At 39.7% G+C, this 14,266-nt stretch overlaps 1 long non-coding RNA gene across 1 annotated transcript in view; it reads right to left on the bottom strand.

Annotated features, from left to right (window-relative positions):
• The window catches only part of LOC136104024 (uncharacterized), a 161,755-nt gene that overhangs the window by 93,486 nt on the left and 54,003 nt on the right, over positions 1-14,266 (bottom strand). The window contains exon 13 of the long non-coding RNA XR_011739837.1: positions 901-1,090. This is a non-coding gene — a long non-coding RNA (uncharacterized lncRNA). The remainder of the gene's footprint in view (positions 1-900; positions 1,091-14,266) is intronic.

Below are 14,266 nucleotides of genomic sequence, written 5' to 3'. Positions count from 1 at the left end.
ATCTGTGAAGTGTACATACAGAAATATCCGAAAACTGCTGACTTCTTTCACAGGCAGAGAACTACCTCATTAATTTTGGTTTGCACATAATTAAACGACACTAAGAAAGCCTGAAATGACACTGCTTTCCATATTCTTACAGTGAGGCAGCAAATGCAATGAATGTGATGGTATTTTTACCAAAAATGCCTGCTTTTGAGGGCTACAATAAATTTTAAGTATAGAGTACATGCAATAACTTGTTCTTGTAAGGGTCAGAAATGAGAAATATTCTATATGTGGCCAAGAAGATTTGTATGCAAGGTCATAAACCAGTGTTTCTAAACAACGAAAACAGATGAACACAGAGAGTTTTTTTTTTTTAAATCTTAATTATCCCCAAAATTGCTAACTGCTTTAACTTTCAAAACTGTGCTTTAGTATGCTCATCTGGAATATAATATTAACCGTGAGTATTAGAAATGCTACACAGTAATGACTGAAGTCCCTGGGTAAGATCAGGGTTGCACTGAGTTTGCTCTACACATTTCAGTAACAAAAAATCCCATTCCCTAAGACATTTACAGTCTTTGAGAGACAAGGCAGATGAAAGGCAGAGGAAAAATAGACACAATTAAGTCATAAGTCTGTGAGTAAATATCAGGTCCGTGATGAAATCAGCAGTAGAATCGAGGCCTCTCACATCCCAAATCAGTACCCTACACACAAAGTCATTATATCCTAATTAAAAATCTTTATGAGTAGTAACTGAATGGAGCATAAACCTGGGATGAGTCTGGTTTCTAGGAGAATAGTAGCTAAAAATAATATTCTGAAGAAAATTAAGCAAAAGGAGGAAAGCTTCCTGAGAACAAAAAGTATGGAGGAACAAGCCACCATTTGGTGAACCACAGAATTTACCACTGATATGAATGAGGCTCCACCGAGGCGAGTGGGACACAGGACACTGGAAGCTGCTGTCTCAGGCTCTTTGCAGCCTTAGTAGACGCGGCTTTTACTTCACATTTATTATGTTACATCGCATAGTTATTCTTGAGTCACATTCAGACGGTTTTCTCTGAACTGTGTATTCGCAAACAACAGCCACGACCTGAGGGAACAAGAGAAAATTCCATCACTTCAGAACTGGCACATCAGAGTAACGCGGATCTCTGCACAGATCCACAAACACACACAGTCCTTTAGGTGACAATCCCCTTGTGGAAACAATCGCCTTGCTATTACTAATAACCCCTTTGCGATCCTACTTTTTTGAGTAATGTGTGTTAGCACGTCACATGGGATTGAGCAACGCCGCTAGATACAGCACAGAAAACCAAAACAAAAGTCCTCCCAAAATACATCATGGTCTACTAAAAGTAAAAAGACACTATATATTGAAATCCAGACAGAAAGATTAAGGGCGACATCTCAGAGGAGTAAAGTGTGTGTTGAACCCCACTGAGATGTGGGATGCGGGACTCAGAGTGAGACCGGCAGCATCATGAGGTTCTGGACGAAATCAAATTATTTCCTTTATTTAGAACCAGTCAAGTAACTGAGGACAGAAATCAAATCCTATCTTCCTCCCGTGCCTTTACTCATGTATTTTGTCAGTTACCCTAGACGAAAAAGAAGGAGAAAGAGAAAAAAAATCAGATGGTAGAAAACTCTACACACTAGTCATTTACCCAGAAGCGGGAATGCTCAGTTCACTACCCTGCCCCAGTGAAATCAAGTCTGTTCTAGTAAAGGAGCAGGGAAGATGATCTTCACCTTGTCCAACACGAACCCTTTGCTGGGCACAAAGGGAGAGCAAGATGCAGTCTGAGCACACAAAGTCACGGCCGACACATTTGTGTGAGCCCTGCCTGGTTCCAGCCCTTTCTCCAAAGGCTATTGAGGCATTTCAGCCCATTACTATGTAATTTGAAAGACTTTCCCAGGACATAAGTGCCTGTTCTTGCAGAGAGCCCTGCGGACCTCTCATGTTTGTATAACCAAATTCCTGTTTGCTGAGGCAGCACTGAAGGGAATTCACTACGCTGCAAAGATAATAGTATTTAGCATGGCCACCTTTCATTTCAAAACACATTTATCTCATGCAGAGGGTTATACAGTCTCCGTTTTCATAATGTTTCATTTAAATACATCCCGTGTAATGGAATCTTGGTATTTTAATATCACATGGCTGGTAAATGAAACTCTCGTCTCGCTCAGTAAGAACGGTGTTTGCTTTTGGCCTAGAGCGGAGAGCGGTGATGGAAGCACTTGGGAATTCATTTCAAAGCGCTGAGGAACGCGCTACCACGAAAACACCCACTAACGCCGCCCGTCCAGAGGGGCTGCTTCTGAAAACATGTGTTGGCAATTGTCAGAAACTAAATGGGAGCCTAAAGGAATGATTAATTAGGAGTACAACCAGCAAATTGGCACAAATGGAGAACATGAATAACACTTGTCTCGACAAGCATTTGTAATTTCCTTTCATGCTGTCAGAGGCAAAGCCCAGCAAAGGTGAACACAGGACTCATTTTCAAAGTTTTTGCTCAGTTTGATCGGATCACTCAGTTTTGAGCCCCTCTAATTCCAGCAGGCAGCAATATTTGCCCCTGTACAGTACAGTGGGAAAATCATTATTAAAAACAAAGACGGTCAAGAGAACAAGGTATGGAAGGGAGATGTTACAGGCAGAAGCTGGAGAAATGTTTAGCACCAAATCGACAGCAAAGGTCGTTAGTTAATGGTCAGGATAGTCTTTTCCATGCTGGACAATCCACAGCAAGTACAGTTACTCCAGTTTGCAGATAGAGAAGTACATATGATCCACAGGAATTCCAAACTGGAACAAATCCCAAGGAGTGAATTCTTGTATTGCAGGAAAAACAATTCTGTTATCCTCACTTAGAAAAGGTCACTACATCAAGAACATCCAGAATTGTTTCAACTCCATCTGCCAAATTTCCTTAGACACAGCTTCTGGAGATGGAGACAGAGCCCGTCCCTCCTGTCCACTGTCACATCAGACATGGGTTTGAGGCCAAGTGAAGGGAAATTGCTGGCACAATATTTCCCTTAATTCAATACAGCAAAGTAAACCAATTTTCTGTATTTTTGTACTTCCAACAAGTTATATATTGAAGAAAGCACCTGTCTTCTGCTTGAATGCATGTGTTTTTATTGCTCAAGAACTCATAGTTTCATCTTAGAGTATGAGTTTTGAAGAATAAAAGCACAAAAAGCAGTAAGTTGGAACAAACCATGAGTTGTAGCAGCACTTAAACTGAGTAGTTTTAGCTTTGAAAACAGAGAATCTAATCCCATCATTTAAGTTCTCAAAAGACCTCATGAATTCTTCCTAGAGTTAAGCTCAAGAACAGAGCGCTGAGCAGCTAAAGAAAATTGGCAATTAGAGAATTGAATACCAATACCAATATTAGTGTTTAATGTTGATAAATACTAATAACTACTTAAATTATCATAATTAAACACAGTTTCTTTACTCCACAAGGGAAGGGTAGGCAATACCAGTTACCGGTATATTTGGCGTCTAGAAATCATTGAGTAGGCAACATTTACTACAATCAGGATAAAGGAGCAAACAACATTAAATGTCCAGCTGCAGTAGAAACCACATTATAGGCAAAAGATACAGCGATATGGGGTTGATTTTTGATACCTTTCTGAAACTAATTAACAGCAAAAGTATAGTTGAAAATCTCCCCTTACTCCTTTCCAGTGGAGGGTTTATCTCAGGTCAACAGAGCTCAGATACACAAGAAAACATCTGTTTTCAATGTTTGAAGAGTTTTTCTCAAGGAAACTCACACTTTAAAAGGTTTGATAATTGTGCTAATAAGTCACACTTTTTGGTACATAGTGAATTATTTTAGGACAACATAAAACTTGGGCCAGTTTAGCGCTGCAGTAAATAAGATGTTGGTTGCTGTGAGTAACTATCCAAAGGTGGTTAATATTTTCTTGGTGAAAATAAACACTTCCTTTGCTGGTGTATTAAAAGCATCTTTTAAAGGATTCATGAGAATTTATATATGAGTATGTATATATATATGTATATATATATCTCATAAGGCAAAGATTTTCAGCAGTAAGAAAGGATGTTAACACACAACCTCTCACAGAGGTTGGTAAGCCAGCCTACCTGCAGAATTATAGCAATCGTGGTAACAACCAGCCGTGATGAACATTTTTAAGGGAATCAGATCGGTTTTAAAAATAAAATGTTACACAATAAAAGCTTACAATGCAAATTGTGATTTAACGGGAGGGAGGAAATCTAATAGTGATAATCAAGGTATGCTTTAAAAATATTCCCGTCATGGCTGCTTCCCAGAGATCCCTTTTATCACAAACTAAGGAGTATGTGAATACAGATAAAAAGAGAAACACACCTCAAATATCAACAGCACATGTGAAAACAAGAACCAACGGATTCCTTCAAAGAGTCTTTTCACAACTGAGAACACACAAGAAGAGATTTCAGGCTGTCTCCATTCACTTCAGGGGAAGAGAGATGGGTTTCAGGGGTTTTTTTAAAGGACGATAATAAAATACATGTATAATATTGTTCTGCTTTTGGGGAGAAGCTGATGGGTAAAGACCTTGCAGCAGCCAACTGAATTAAAGAAAAATGAGAAGCAACCGAACTTTAACATTGGCCGCAGGTAGCGCTTTCTTTTATTTATTTTTTATTATCTGTAAGACATCTAACGATGTCTAAACAAAATATTGTTTAAAAGCTACTGCCATTAATTCTTCATGGAAAAAATTCCCTGGCACCAGAAGACTTCTGCCATCAGCTAACGCTTAGAACGTTAACAGAGATCCTAATTATGTTTCATTACTTGAATCAAGGCACTAGGTGAGGTTGCTTTTCTCTCGGAAATCGTGACTGCAAAGCACGTGAAACCCGATCTGTGAAATCCGCACCGGTTTTAAGGCAGTATCTTCCTGCTTTGGAGCGGTTTTAAACAGAAGTTACAAAGAGAAACAGTCTTATAATGAAATGTGGATGAGGGAAGCACGGAGGAGTTTGGTTGGTTTGATTTTTCTGGAACCTTCATGTCCGCATTGGAAAAAACCTGTACTTAGCATAGCATATTTAGTCCAAAACCAATGCAGGCTATGGCCTTTGTGTCTTTCACAGTAGAAAATCCTGTAATCTCATTCCGAAGAATGCAATTGCCATAGCCACGGTGATGAAATCCTTCCAGCAACCAGAGCTAATCCTGTAAAAAACATTGGAAATCAACCTGGGCGCCCTTCAGAGAGGGACCAGAGACACAACTCAGCGCTGCTTCACTGTTCCTATCGCAGGGTGTGTGGCTGGAGCAATTCCAGCAGAAGTTAATAAATCTAGACGTTTTAGAAAGTAAAATGTACTCTGTATGAAACATATCAAAGACAGGAACGGTTGGATGGAGATCTGAAAATTCCCAGTTCACCTGACTACTCAAAGGTTCAAGTCCACTGGACACACACGGTGAATTTTATTCACAAAACATATCTGAAATCCCTTTGCAGTCACTAGTCTATAGCTAAAAATAATCACAAGCATCCTTCGGCACATCTCCACTCATCTCACCTTTCTACAGTATCTTTCTTAATTTCCTTGCTATTACAGTTTCAAAGGCTAACAATATCCATTCAAATGTAAAAACAAAATTTATTCTAAAATCCAGAAGTCTTCCTTTTACTAGAAACGGTTCAAATGGTATGCACAGTTTCAACCATGGTCTTTCAGTAGTGTTGTTTAGATTTTGCATGTATACGTATTTAATAATTCCTCCATTCCTGGAGGTCTTGAGATTACCTCAGTCTCTCTGACCTCCTCATAGGGCAATGGTGCCAGCACGAGCCCTTCACTTTATAACATTGACACGATATGAAAGACAGCAAAACATTGATTAGGCTGCAAAACAAAGAACGCAAAGGAGAAGCAGCAGAAGAGTTTTTTAAAAAGACAAAGTCACAGCTTTATCAGGCGTGTGGGGGAGGCCTGGCTCATATGTTTTAATGCTTCCCTGCACAATGCTAAGTGCTTTCAGACAAAAGACAAAACAAGAATCTCCCTGCAGATGAAAACGTCTGTGGTATTTTTGGAAATCGTAAAAGAACAACGAATCACTTCAAAAGGCAATCTTTTTTGGACAGGCTGTGGAATCCCCCTCCTTGGAAATAATCACAACTAGCAGCAGAATTTATTTGTTTAACAGATTAATAAATAAAATTTTTACTAACTAAATGGTGAGCTCAAGTATAAAATGTAAATCATTGATTTAAGTGCAATTCTATTCTTCAGAAAAGCAGCTACAAAATTATGCGCTCTTCGAAGTAAAAAATTGAGCTCTGTTACATGAAATAACTCCATTTTTCACGTAGGCCACAAATCCTAAGTGCCTAAGATAGTGGATGACAAATGAGATTCCCACTCCCAGTAAAACTTGCTTCCTGTTCTTCTCTAAAGCAACAGACATTAATTTTTAAAAGCTTTATTTTAATCAGGTATTCAAAGCCAATTTAAGTTTGAAAAGAATGCGGCCTAATACAAAGGGGGGTTTGGTTGGGTGGTTTTTTAATAGCAATACTGGATTTTAAAATACGAGGCCTGAGATGGAAGGAGATTTAAGGATGTAAAAACTGGGCCGTAGTGGGACCGGCTTTGAAGAGTTGTAGAGAAAACAACTGACCGCACAAATCCTATTTGCTGTGTTAATTTTACCATCTCTCACTGCTCAGGTAGCCCCCCAAAGCCCAGGGCCTCATTTAACTAAAGGTCAAATATTTGCTTGCTAACAGGATTAACACGCTTAGAGAAAGCTATTGGATTTTATTCCTATTTCTGAGTCGCACAGTTGCACGAAACACCATTCGTGGAAAAATGCTGTGGGATATTTTTCAATTCTCTGAAGTAATGTTCCACCTAGAGCGAAGAAAATAACCCAAACCCTTCAAGTTGCTGCCTTTTCTCTGCCTTATTGAATATTTTATAAGAATTCCACAAGATTGAAAATGTTTGTGCATAAAGAATCATGATATTGATTTAGTTCCCATAGTTATAAAATATAAACCAACTACCAACGAAGCACCATTCCCAACCTTTCAGTTGTTATATTTTGCATTCCATTTCATGTTCACAGGATGGTGCAGCACATTTATTTGTGTTATTGGCAACAATCTTCGCTGCATCATGGGAGTTCATTATGGGAGTTTGCAGGGTACTGGCTATGAGAATATTTCTCCTGGATCCGTAATTCAGTAACAAAATACAAGTGATGAGTAATGACAATTTGTACATGTTTTGGAAGTCCAGGAAGTATCATTATTTATCATTTCCATATGATACACCTTGCAGTCCCACCACCCCCAGCAAACCTTTTTCTTTCCTCTGACTCCTCGTCGAATTCTCCCTTTTTCCAGCCCAAATTTTCCCCTAAGCCTTCCTGAATTTTGTCTGCATAGCGAGTGCTTCTTGTCCTAGGTTCATTAGGACTTGTTGATCCACAAAAAGTTGCTTTTGAAAGCTCTTTGTGCAGCTGTTTGCCAGGAAGCTTCCAAAGCCCAAGTTCTGCCTCCTAAATGCATGCATACAGTTTATGGTATTTGTTTATTTACAATAAAATTCTATTTACAATAGACAAATGCAAAAGAAAGAATCTTACATGATTAGACAGGTAAGTAAGAAAATATTTATCTTTTTAAAATTGCCAAAATAAGTGTATTTGCAAGGATATACATAACGCCGAATCTTTTTAACAGGCAACACTCATTAAAAAAACTCCACATCACTATGAACTGTGACTTACTTCACTAAAACTAGGGAAAATGCACTAAAGCAGAGAAAGAAGAAAAAGGGAAAACTGTGGTTTACAGTGGATGGCACAGAAACGTCCCTTAAAAGGCTCAAGGATTAAGATTCGAAGCCTGGAGTCCTTATTATCTGAGTTTATCGGTAAAGTTAACATGACCCAAACACCCGGATCATCTCTTACCCACAAAGAATGGGACAAAGGCAAAATTAAGCACAGAAAAAGGGGGAAAATAGACTATTCAACGTCTGAATATATTGAATTTGTTTGGCCAAAGCAATGCTTAACTTCCATTTTATTATGCTGTGAATAGAATGACCATAAACTGGTACTTTTTCAGCAAATCAAATTAACAGCTAGTATTAAGCTATGCGTTTGTAGTCACTTGCACCATACGGCCTACACTGAAGTTGTGGAACAAGATCAATGTTCAAACCTACTTCAGCAAAACTGAAGCCACTTTATGGAAATGGAGGACGCGATCCTTCGGAGAAAAAAACGGTAGTTTTGATTTTCTTTATGCAGGTTAACGTCTCAGTTTGGTTCCTGTGCGCTTCCTAAAATAGGAGGAATGGAAAATCATGTTGTCTATCAAGTCTTTGTGCAGAGAAACACTGCAATCTACAATTCCGTACCCCCAATTGCCAAAAAATGTCAGAACACTGACAGTTTCTATGTCTGCTTCCAAACCGAGCGGTAATAACACAGCTTCTGCTAGAGATTCCATGTCCATCTGACATGCTGATAAGGCAGAAGCAGAAATTAGACAGGCCTAGAAGAGACAAGGGAACCAAAACCTGCACCACTAGAGGTATTCAACAACCTACATCCCCCCTCAGAGTTATTAAGCCAATGATTCAATTAATCAGACCAAAACGCATTCAAAACTATCCTTTTGAAACCCTCCTGTCCATCCTGTTTCACTTTCTTGAGAGGTCTGAAATGATGCAGCTGTCATTGCATTTGGCTTTTTAAGTGTATTATTGCTGTTCTAATGCTTTTCATGGTAACGCTTTAATTTTTTCCATATACTTTGAAAATTTTTGACATACAAAACAAGCATCTGCTATAGCATCATTTATTTTTTTTCTGCCAAAAGTAAAAAGTCATACAGACAAAAAAAAAAAAGTCATGTGGGTTTGGTTCGGGAGTTTAATACATTTGAAGGATGTGCGATCCAGGATTTTCCACAAACCGCAAGCCAGATGTTGGGCTCAACATCTGCATTCAGCAGCACAAGTGTTTTAGAAGAATATTCTGGCAATTCCTTTAGTGGTGAATGTGGTTCTTAAGTAGTACAAAGTTCATGGTCCTGAATCACCCAAGGCCATTTAATTTTACACTTCCCTGGCATCGTTAGCATAATTCCCAGGAGATTTTTTTTGTCACATGAGGGTTCCAGCTTCTATTCAGCTGTGTCCTCTCATCAGTAACGAGCATGCTAATTAGCCCACATGTAAATATGAACTCCCTCAAGGGCCTCTCCAACCACAGTCTTGGACCAGCCACTTACTTCAAGGCACAGAGCAAAATTTCAGCAAATCTGTTTGGGTTTCCAGGCAGGATCTCCCTCTATAATTTTCCCTCTGTGTGCAAGTGGAAGGTGCGGCCGGCAATTTCATAGCGTAAGACCTTTAAAATGGGCTTTAAAAAGCAATTTTTTAATGAAAAATCATACAGTAATATAAAAAGGCAGCCAAGTTTTTTGGCAAAAGCGTTCTACAAGGATAAAGAAAAATAAAAGCAATTTGGAAGGTTGCAAATGGTTTTAAAGCCTATACCCTGAGAACAGCACAAGAAAATCTCTCCTAATGAGGAGATGTCTTATCTGGATGAGACAGGATGCTTTCCACCACCTTTTCCCCTCCCAATTTTTGCCTCTAAGTGCAATAAAATAGTAAATAGGGGTCATATGCCTGTGCATGGACAGATGCCCTCCTCTCCTTCCCCAAAAATGAGGCTGGCTCTGTGTTAGGATGGAGAAGCACCCGGCCCCCCTCTTCCATTCAACCTGTTCAAGATTTATATGGTTAAGGAGAAGGGGAGTACGGTGCCTTTAAAACACTCGCTTTGAACCGGCAGAAAGAGGCAACGGTTTCAGTTTCTGCTCTCACAACAAATTGTACAAAATCAATAGTTTTATTAAAAAGCAAAAAATAACCCTGGCAGCAGAGCCTTCCCTTCCCCATTCAGGTGAATTATGAGTCGTGGAAGAGAGATGTTGCATGGTGTTTTCTTAAGCGTGTACTGATAATTGGTTAAATACGAAGGAGATAAAACTCTTTAGAAAAGCTTTTCTCTTCTCCTGATTTTCATTTTAAAGGGTAAATTAAAAGTCAATATTCGCATCTAGGAGCACAACAAATGTTGGTGTGTGCACAGCTTGGAAAGATTCTCAGCAGGCTACAGCACACAGGATTTGCCTTTCAGATGAGGACTCCATGGTGGTTGGAATACATCCTCTAATAGAGTTAGAAACATTGCTTAAATTATATGTCAGTCACGATTAGCGCTGACACAACCATGCAATCAACAAGCTAACAAGTTCAGCATCTTCAGCGCTGGATTATACTCTAAGTGTTTAAGCGATATATCTAATACCTTGCCTGAATACCTTCATTAGAGAACAGGTGAGGTAGTCAAACTTCCATTTTTATGTATTACAGACTCCACTTAACCACGCTCGTTTACAAACTCAGTTGTGTTACTTCTAATATCGTCAGAAATAAGTTCACGTTCAGGGAAAGCCACTAAGCTCTGCGGTGAAGTAACTAAGGGTGGAAGAAGTGGTTTTATTCTAATCTGCAGCCTTGTCTATGGTTTTAACAGTCCATTAAAGCAATTTGGTGCCTCTTCAACAAGAAAGGCCTGAACCCGATGTTGCACAGAAGCCGGCTCAGAAGGGCAGCAAGAGCATCGTTCTTTGTATGAATTACCATCACCTGAGCCCAGCGCTTCGGTCACCTGGACAGCAAGTGGTAAAAATGAATTACTGAAGGGGCTCAACCTCTTAACTGTAACTACACAATACTTACAGATAAAAATCAAATGAGAAAATAAGGAATAAGATAGGATTGTGAGCAAAGAGAAATCAGACGTTAGTCCTCACAGAGAGACATTAAGCCAAGAAGCAGGATCAGAAGGGCTTTTGCTGGCGTGAACAATAGCAGAAAACTCTAAAAATCACACAGTGTCAGAGCTCAAGGCTGGTGGCAATACGAAGTCTGCATTACGCGTTCATAAATTGTCAGAATAACCAATTATATCATGTCACAGATAAAAGTGATTATGGCAGGCGCTGGAATTCCAGGCCTCTCGAATTTCATGCTAAGAGCTATGTTATAAAAGCAGTAATTGTACATAGAGTACCTGCCAGATCTGGGGTTTGTGGAGCACACGAGCTGCTCGGTCATTGTGCAGGGACTACACGACACTGCTCCCTCCCCAGGAGATCTGTTACCGCCAGAACAACTCCAAGAAGCCAAGGCAGAAGTCACAGCTTGAAACTCCTCGGGTTGATCTCTCACACTTTTGAAAAGCATTGCTAAGAATGTTTATATACCTACTATTAAAATACTTTTTTTATTCTGCAAGGCAACTCTTAAAATGACATCCAGGCATTCTATATTTAATGTTTCACAGAAGGAGTTTGCTCGGTTGACGAGTAAAAAGATATCTTCTTATCGCTGGTCACACAGACCAGCAAACTGTGCAGAAGCAGCACTTGGCTCTGACTTCTATTGCTGTCAGCAACAGCGTTATGCACTACCTAAAGTCTGCCTTTCCGCACACTTTCCTGGGTTTTTTTGTCCTTACCACCTTTATATTTCCCTCCTGTAGATACACGGACACCAACGACGACAGCATTTGGTCCTGCGCTCTTCTGACAGTACATTGCGACAAAAAGAGAAAAAAGCTCCCCCTGCCCACACACATACACACACACAAAAAAGCCTTTTCAAGTATTTCTTATGCGGTTCTGTCTAATTTGCTGCCTTGGTGATGAAAATCCATCCAGCTGAATAGCTCTGCCCACGTTCCCTTCACAAGCCCAGTAAAGCACACGCTGTTTGGGGCAGTTTTTCCCCTCACACACACTTGGAAAGTCTCTGTTCCCTTCAGGATCCTCCAACTGATGTGCCAGGTTCACTGGACCTCGCAGTGCCTGGGCTTTAATTGCATCTCAGCGGGTCTGTACAGCTCCCAGTGGTCACCCGCACTTCAAGAAGGGGCTGGTAGGTCTCTTGCCCTTTGAGAGTCACAGCTGAATATGGTTCTGAATATGACACAGAGGGAAAACACTCCAGCTCCCTCCTCTCCACTGCTTCTACATCACCCTTGCTACATAACGCAGCCTTCAACATGCAATAGCTTTGCATCCCCATGAAGGCAGCTACAGAGTGGATGTGCTGAGATTTACTCTCTCACCACCTTCCTAAATGTACACGTACACATATCTTGGAGCACTCGGGAAAATACATTTATATTGGCTCATCGACAGGGAAAATAGAGTTGCTCGCAGCAAGAACTTTACGTGCCCTAAAAAAACCAAGAAATGCATTAGCATCTTTATTACAAATGTAATTGGGTTTTTTTTAAATTTGTGATTGGGGAAAGGGTCACCAGTTAAAATACTCCACTGTAAAATTTGCAATTTAAATTTCATTTCATGCCGGAATGTAGAAACAGTCTACATAAATAGTATCCATTAATCATTAAAAAGAAAGGTTAGATGTAAATTAGGCCGCTATTATTTTTTCCTGTGATTATTTATGGGTTGGCGATGAAATTTGTTTTCCCAAGGAAGAAGAATTAAGGGGTTTTGACACAAACCCACATTCCTACACAAAGTAGAAACTTCAAGCAAGGAGAACAGAGTACTTATTGATTTGACCCTAAAGGGCAACCACAGAAACACAGTTTACTCTTGCTGACCTTTCCAACAGAAGCCTTTCATTTCCATGGAGCAACTTTCGTACTGCCTCTATTCACACTACCAGCTTCTGGCAATTTATTTGATATCCCACTTCAAATTTGGGGGAGAAAATAAGATTAGAAAATATCCTGAGGGTAGAGCGCATAGTGTAGACTGATCTAATGACTCTGATTATCACAGATAGCAATCATCAGCATTTTACCCCCACCTTTTTTAAGACATTCAGTTCCAGAAGCAGGAACAATCCTACTATTTCAATGAAAATGACTCAGAGCAAAACTGCATGCTCTTTCAGAAGAACATATGCAGTCAGCAAAGACGCAAGATGTTCCGCATCCTCTGCAAAACCATTCCCATGCATCATCTTTGCACAAAAGCCCAAGAAAAAGTACTTTTCTTTCAAAGATATCCATACTGTGCTATGGAATACCACGTACAGTATACCATATATTATAGATCAGTGTGGGATACCATACTGTGGTACGCTGTAATACTGACGGGAATACATTCTGGTTGCAGCAGAAGAGATTATTAGTAGCAGTACATCATGTGCCCTAAGACTGTGCTTAAGGGTCATAAAAGATTAAGATTTTTCGCTAGATGCAAAGATTCTACTCTTTTAGGAACCTTAGGCCAGTTTAAACTAATTCATCTCAGTCTTTTTGCACAACTGATGGATCAACAGGAAATGTTTTCCCCTGGCTGTAAGAGGAATCTTATCTATTCCTCTGCTATGGAACCAAATAAATAAATAAGTGACCTTTGGATTCTGAGAAGCCTATTGTTTCGAATGATGTAACTGCCCTTTCTACAAATACAGAAACCCTTAACAGATGTTGTTAGCTGCATGTCCTGGCTTTGAGGGAAGATCTCCCCAGTTTATGCTACAGAATAGCACTCTGGCTTGCACTAAAATTCAAACTTATACTGTGCAAACTTGTTATATAAAGATGCGCTAATATTCTATGACCTATTATTTAAGCTCCATCTACACAAGGCCTTCCTGTAAGGATCAATGAGTTGGGTCCAAGCTTCTCATACGGATCAGACATCCCAGACAGATGATGATCAGTAAGAACCTGTCTATAAATGCTTCTTTTCCCTCAGAGAAACATGAAATGGGACAAACACATGAAGAGTATGTAATTCAAGAGTACTTGAATCCTGGACCTGAATCTAGCCCTGAATCCACAGCCTTAATTCACCCTGAAAGGTGATGGTCCCATCCTAATTCCTGACAGATGAATTTTATACTTCTCTGAATTAATTTGCACTGAAGGAAGGACTTTCCCTACTCTCTGAACAACTTTGAAATAGAACTATAAATAATAAAAACTGGTTGTCAAAGTGACTCACTATCATTGCCTTTTTATAATACTTCTTTACTCACTCATTAATACACAGACTGTGCTTATCCACAGTTAGGAGTCAGGTCTTTAACAGCACTCCTCTTTATGTGCTATTTGACTCCTCATGGGACCTTGGCTTGCAGCTGTAGCTCATAATTTATGATTTACTGGAG

Source organism: Patagioenas fasciata, chromosome 6 (assembly GCF_037038585.1).
Source record: "Patagioenas fasciata isolate bPatFas1 chromosome 6, bPatFas1.hap1, whole genome shotgun sequence".
NCBI lineage: Eukaryota > Metazoa > Chordata > Aves > Columbiformes > Columbidae > Patagioenas > Patagioenas fasciata.
Note: the sequence above shows the minus strand (reverse complement) of the source record. Positions and strands in the feature narration are given on the sequence as shown.